Source organism: Hirundo rustica, chromosome Z (genome assembly GCF_015227805.2).
Source record: "Hirundo rustica isolate bHirRus1 chromosome Z, bHirRus1.pri.v3, whole genome shotgun sequence".
Classification (NCBI taxonomy): Eukaryota; Metazoa; Chordata; class Aves; order Passeriformes; family Hirundinidae; genus Hirundo; species Hirundo rustica.
In genome coordinates, this window is record NC_053488.1 from 49,782,905 (window position 1) to 49,789,777 (window position 6,873).

Genomic DNA, 6,873 nt, shown 5'->3' on the forward strand with positions numbered 1-6,873 from the left:
GCAGAACTCACGATTGGTTTAAAAGAACCGACTGATCAAATTCAGGCAGTGATGCAGCACCTGAGCGAGAGCATGCAGCAATGAAGCTGCTGCTAGAAAAAGCCCAAGAACTATCGACAATAAATGCTAAAAATCAGAAGGAGCCAACATCATTCAGCTCCCAGTTAACTCCAATGCAACGATTGCTAGAACAAACTGCAGAAAGCAGTCCCCTTGCAATGCCTTCGCCTGCCCCCCGCCACCCCCCCCACCCCCCCCCCCCAATGACTTGATGGTCCAAAATTATACGTGATGTTATACTAGAAAGACAGTGGGAACACACAGGACACATAGCATGTCTTGTAGCATGTCCTGTCGTGTTCAGAGATGGCAATCCTGTGTATGAGCAACATTAATGGAAAATTTTGCAACAGGCAAAAAAATTACAGTAAAAGAGCACGGCTTGAAATCTGAAAGTGCTCAAACAATGTTAGATTTGATTCATACTGCAGATATCAACTCTCCAGCCTGGATTGCCCCCAGTCTCATCACCATCATTGAACTGTTAATAATTATATTTACAACTCTGTTATTAGTATGTTACTGCTCACCAGCTTCAAAGGCAGGTGCCTTCCTGGACATTCATTGCTTGTGCCTGTGGCATTCCAGTCCCTGGATGCTACAGATAGACAACAAGCAAGAAGGACAAATAGCAGCACTCCATTAGGAGAGCGTTTTGATCATGGCTGTGATTCATTGTCCACAGTCTTTGTGGTTTTGGGAACTTGTATTGTTGTGCAGCAGGACACCAACCCTGACTGGATGTTCTTCTGCTGTTTTGCTGTGACATTCATGTTTTACTGCGCACGCTGACAGACGTACGTTTCAAGAACCCTGCGCTTTGGCATGATTGATGTAACTGACATACAAATCTTCACAATAATCATGCATTTACTAGCAGTGATTGAAAGACCATCTTTTTAGCAATCTCTGATTCCAAGATTGAATATTCAGGTGAAAATACTCCCAGCTCTTTGTACTGTGGCAGGAACCATATTCTCCTGTGCAAACTACTTTGGTGTGATCTTCACGAGTGGAGTTGGCAAAAATGGATCCACTTTAGCAGGAACGAGTGTCCTCTCATCTTTTCTTCATATTAGCTCTGTGATTGCCTTGGCTGCAATGACCTGTAGCGGTGTGTTTTGGTTTTGTTGAATTAATGAGTTTATTTTAATGTTCATTGTAAAATGGTTTGTTCCTTGTACCCCGCCCCCGTTTGAATGGTTTCAACTTGTTTACTGTTAAGTAGTCCCATTCCGTTATGTGTCAATCATCCCTACCCCCTCTACCCCAGTTGTCAATCCCCTCTCTCTCCCCTTGGGCGCCCTGTCCATCACTTCAGGGCCCTTCCCTGGGTTCTGGAAAGATCCAGGGAGGGCGTCGAGTGAGTGGTGGGTGCCTGAGGAGTCCCCTCCCTCTATCTTGGGATTGGACCCCCGTTCTATAATTAACACCCCTTGTCACACCCCTCCGTTTCCCCATTGGTCGACCTGTTGTCGCCTCCCCTAAACCCTCCCCTGAATAAAACCTGGTGCACAGCTCAGCTCGGGGCTCTCTGAGTGCAGCTGCCGACCGAGGTTGAGCTCCCTGTCAGTCTCCCTCCAATAAACCACCTTGTTGCGCTACACCAGAGGGTCGACCCTTTTCCTACCGCCGTAGTCGTGACGACACCTAGGCTCTGTCGCTGCGTGGGGAACCAAGATCCCACTGGAAGGAGGTGGCTCGCGCGCCCTGCCACCCCGACCTGCTACGCGTTAGCCGCAGTGAATTATGCTGAGCTAGCCTGCGAGCTGTGCCGAGCGCAGAGGCACTGCGACAATGACCTACAGGAAATCTGCTGTGCAGCTCTTTGGGAGGCATCTCTGTTTCTACATCCTGACTTTGAACTTTGTGTCTGCCAAGATCACAAATAAACTGGTGGTTGCCCACATGACCAAGAATGAAATGTATTTATATGACTCAGCATTCATAGGCCCAGCACTGCTGTTCCTTGACCAGTGTTTTAACAGCTTTATTGGTAAGTATATTGTCCTCTGGATTGCCCTGATCCTGTCCCTGTTTAGCCTGCTCCGATACTGTGTCAGCGTGTACAACCAGAATTGCTGCCCATCTGCACATCCACATGTTCCGCATCAAGGGCTGCCCCACGCCCTCAAACCATCACTAGGGATGGGAGCTGCCACAGGGGAATGGAAAAACAGTTAGGTTTCTACAGGAATGGATGAAAACTTGTAAGAGCCAAATGCTAAAAGCAGATGAGAACAAGGTAATTTATAATAATCAATGTTGTATAACTTTTCTTCCTTGCTATCAGTAGCAGCCCTTAACTAGTCTCCTGCCTGAGAGAGTGAATTCTAAGTTCACCCTAGTCAACTCTCCATGTAGTCAACTCTGTTGATTCCAAGCCTGAGAAAGCATGCAGGAAACAAATGCTCTGTCTTTGTAATTACCTTGATTACTAACTACTCGCTATATGGTGAATGGACCCCACCATCTGGAGTTTCTAATGTAGTATAATTATAGCTGCAATCTGACTTGCTTTTAATTTTAATATTTCATCATCTCTTAGCAAAATACTTGTTTCGTGTCCACCTGGACTTTATCTACTAAAGACTTAAGTTGGTAAAAACCCAAAGATATCTTACTAAGTTGTGTGGCTGCAGCAGCTGCCAAGTAAGAGTCAAACTGAAGTGGTTTTTACTTGTGCATTGCTGACAAAGCAATTTCCTCCTGAACAGGGTCACAGTAAGCCTTTTGCACGCAGTGAACACCGCAAGCCCTCTGAAGATAAAAAGCCAGATGGTCAGCTCCGGAGAAGATAAGAGGAACACTTCTGACCAAAGCAGCTGATCTCAAATTTGTCCCAGACTGACAGATCTCCAAGGGCCCTGGAATCCGTCACTCTGAAACCTGCTGGTCAGTGATCAGGACACCTCTGAGGTGAATTCGACAACAGCTGCACCCAGGCCTTTGAGCTTTGCATCTGGGCCACAATGGATGCCAAGTAAATGGACTTGGCCAGCAAGGAAGGAAAAGAAGGAAGAAGAGCATGGACCGTCAAGTCTTTCCTGAGACAGCTGTTAGCTGAGGCCACTGGTGAACAATGCCCTCCTGACCCAGGCTGGGTTGTAGCATGCATTTTTGATCGCCAAGGCCCCTTGGGATCATTGAAACTTTCCCAGGACTTGCATGAATGCAGGAAAAAGAGTGTTCTCAGTGTCAGGGAGCAATAGTTACAGAAGTGAGCTGTGGAGTTTGTGGTGCACAATTTGAGGGAGAGACACCAAAGCTTTGGCATGAGGGTGGTTTGTGTGACCATTGCGATAGTGGTACCCTTGGTGCTTTTCATTAAGCAGCACAGGTAGTGTTGAGAATACCTAACACTGTTCCTGAAGATTTTGGTGGAGTATCAGATTGGAGATTTGTGCAAACAGTGCGGGCCGTTATAAAAGGGATATGGCAAGCCCGCATGGTGAAACACTCTCGCGTGTTGCATGCCTTCTGCTCATGGTGTCAACAAGTGTTGCAGGATCCTCTGAATTAGCTCATTGTATAGACATAAAAAATCCTAAAATTCTGGTCCCAAGCTAGGACAGTGTTAACATCCATGTTTATACCAGGAGCAACAGCTGCTAGAGCAATGACCACATTAAAGCAGATGGCATGCTGGACCGAATCAAAATTAAACTTAACTAGCCAAATTTTAAGTAAGCTATCAGCGGATGTTACCAGTGTTAATCATGCTGTTTTGCAAGACCGTGCTGTGATTGATCCTTGCTTTTAGTACATAACCAAAGGTGTGAAGAGTTTGAAGGAATGTGTTGCATGAACCTGTCCAACCATTCTGGATCAATTCACAAAAATTGCAGTTAATGAAGAACAAAATACACGATTTAAAACAAAGCGATAATGTACTTAGAGATTAGTTAAGTAGCCTTAGGATTACAAGATAGCTAAAGTTTGTTGTTAAGCAAGTGTTCGTTATATTATTACTTATAGTGGTAAGATTATTAGTACCAAGTTGTATAATGTCCTGTATTAAGAGCATGTTGCGTAAGACAACATCTAATGCTTAGCTTCTGCAAAAGAAAAAACGGGAATTGTAGCAGAATTTTTGGAGACAGACACAGAGAGGCCTTACAGTGCTGGGAAAGTTCTGTTGTTTTAGCACTTTCAAGGACGTTGAGCCTGAGAACCAAGACACTGAGCCTGAGAACCAGCTTTTTCCCTCAAAAAAATTGAAAAACAAGTAACTGCAAAGGAATGCTTATGCAGATAACACTAGCCAACAGCGAGTAGTAAAATGCTGTGAACAGCTTGTGCACTAGAATGGTAGATGTATAAAAGAACCCTGTGTACCCTCAATAAACTGAGCATTGCCATTACTTCTGTGAAGAAGGTGTTTGATTCTGGCTGTTCCCCGTGTTTTTGGTTTTGTTTTCGTTTTGTTTTTCTTTCTCTTCAAAAATGACCTTCAATTTTTCATTCCATTGGCCAATGATGCCTGTGGGATGCAAATTTGGAGTGGTAATGAAAACAGGGACATCAACGGAGGGGACAATGCAATAAACTTGGTGAGCAGAAACAGCTTGCTGAACCTCCTCCAGCATCTGATGTGCCTCAAGGGTCAATGTGTAAGGTGACTTCAAATCAGTCTCCCTTTAACAAATCAAACAAAGCAGACAGTTGTGTCATGGTCAGTCCCAGATATGGATGCAACAGTTGATGACACCCACCAGTTTCTGGGTATCATTCAGTGTCTTCACCAAATGCACAAATTGCACCTCTTGGTGTTGGACCATTCGTTCCAAAATTTTGACTCCCAAATATTTCCAAGGAGGTTGTTGTTGAACCTTTTCTGGAGCCACCTGCAGTACATGAGAATGCAAAGCATTGATCAACTCAGGCTGTACCCTCAGCAATTCATCTTGGGTGGATGCAGCCACCAATATGTCATCCATAGAGTGATAAAATCAAGTATCAGGAAACTGCTTGCGAACTCCAGACAAGGCTCGGGCAACATACCATTGGCATATGGCTGGTGAGTTGCGACAACCCTGGGGAAGAACCCTCCGTTGATATTGCTGTGCAGGTTCAGCACTGTTGATAGCTGGCACCGAGAAAGCAAATTTTGGTCTGTCATTGGGATGCAAAGGAATTGTAAGGAAACAGTCCTTCAGATCCACAATGAGGACTGGCCAATCTGCGGGAAGCATGGTGGGTGATGACATACCAGCCTGCAACGTCATCATGCTTTCCATCATAGCATTGACTTTCCTGAGGTCTCCATTTCCCAGATTTCTTTTTGATGCAAAAGACAGGAATCTTCCAGGGACTGGTAGAAGGCTCCAGGTGACCCTGGTCCAACTGGTCCTGAACTAAATCATGAAGGGCTACTAGTTTGTCTTGAGAGAGGGGCCACTGGTTCTCCCAAACAGGTTTGTCCACCAGCCACCATATAGGAGGTATAGGACACTCTGCCCCCTTCATCACATCAAAAATCTGTCCTGATGCACATCCCTTCCTCAGAGATTGACACGAATTTTGGTTGTGACATGAGGCCAAACCATGGCCATTTGGGTTCATGATCATCAGAGTCCTCTGGCTGATGTAGCATTGCACTGTTCCTGCCAACCCTGCAACAGATGTCTGCACCGGATCCAGTGGACACTCCAGGGGCCAAGTGGCAAGGGAGAGAATCGTGATGTCCACACCAGTATTGAGGAGCCTGCGGAGGCGAATCTCTGGTGGTGTCACACCAGGGATGGACAGGGTACACACTTTCTCAGGACAGTCTTTGGTCAGGACAGCGGTGCAGTGAACCTGAGGTGGTCCAGTGGATCCAAAGCCACCGTTTCCCTGTGATGGGTTCTCTGCTCTGTGAACAGAAGACAAAAGGCACAAGTTGAGCAAGTCTGGTCCCTTCAGGGATAGTGACGCAGGGGTGGGTGTGGAAACCATAGCATAAATTTGTCCCGTAAAATCTGCATCCATGAGTCCCAGATGTGCCATGATACCCTGGGCAATGGCACTAGACCTCCCCATGGGGAAAGCACTCATGCCCCCATCTACAGGACCAAAGGCATCCAGGGGAACTTTGTGCACTCTGCAAGAGTCTAAGACGACCGTTGCTGCTGTGCAGGTATCAAGACCTGCTGAGCCGCAGGTGCTGGCTCTAAGCTGGCCAAGCAGACTTCCATCGGCATCAGGGCTTGGAGAGAATTTTGTGTCTGACCACATCTCCCCTTCGTGCTCCGCTTCCCGTTTCCTGAGCTCAACAAAGGCTGACCATTAGCATGAAATGTTGCCTTACAGACATTAACGGTATGATTCGGCCTTCCATGCCAGCTGTACAAAAAACAAGGGAGTTGTCACCCTCTGTTCTTTCTTTCTCTGTTTCTTGCTGGCCTGAGCATTCCCCTGCTTTCGCTGCCAGGCCGGCTGCAGAGCAGTAGCCATGGCAGCCACCTTACAACTTGAGGTGCCTATCTTTGCACAGGCCTGTGCCATTTGTGGTACAGAAGGATCACCAGGAAGGGCCTCAGTGATCCTCCTACAATCATCATTGCAGTTAATTCTCGCAAGGTGTTTGAGCAAAAGCATCCTCACATTCAGATACTCCACCTGCTTCTCAACAGAGGCAGTCAGCCTCTCCACAAATCGCAGAAAGGGTTCGCAAGTCCCCTGGACAACAGTCATAAAGGACTCCTTCTCAGCAGCCATTTCTATGGTTTGAATCAATGCTGCCATGCCTGTTCTTTGGCACTCGTTGAGCACAAGAGGGTCAAGGGCAACTTGCCTATTAAGATCAGCAAAATTGTCCATACCCAGCAG

At 46.5% G+C, this 6,873-nt stretch overlaps 1 pseudogene; it reads left to right on the forward strand.

Annotated features, from left to right (window-relative positions):
* The first annotated feature begins 394 nt into the window (after positions 1–394).
* LOC120765798 (choline/ethanolaminephosphotransferase 1-like) lies at positions 395–2,206 on the forward strand (annotated as a pseudogene).
* The last annotated feature ends 4,667 nt before the right edge of the window (positions 2,207–6,873 follow it).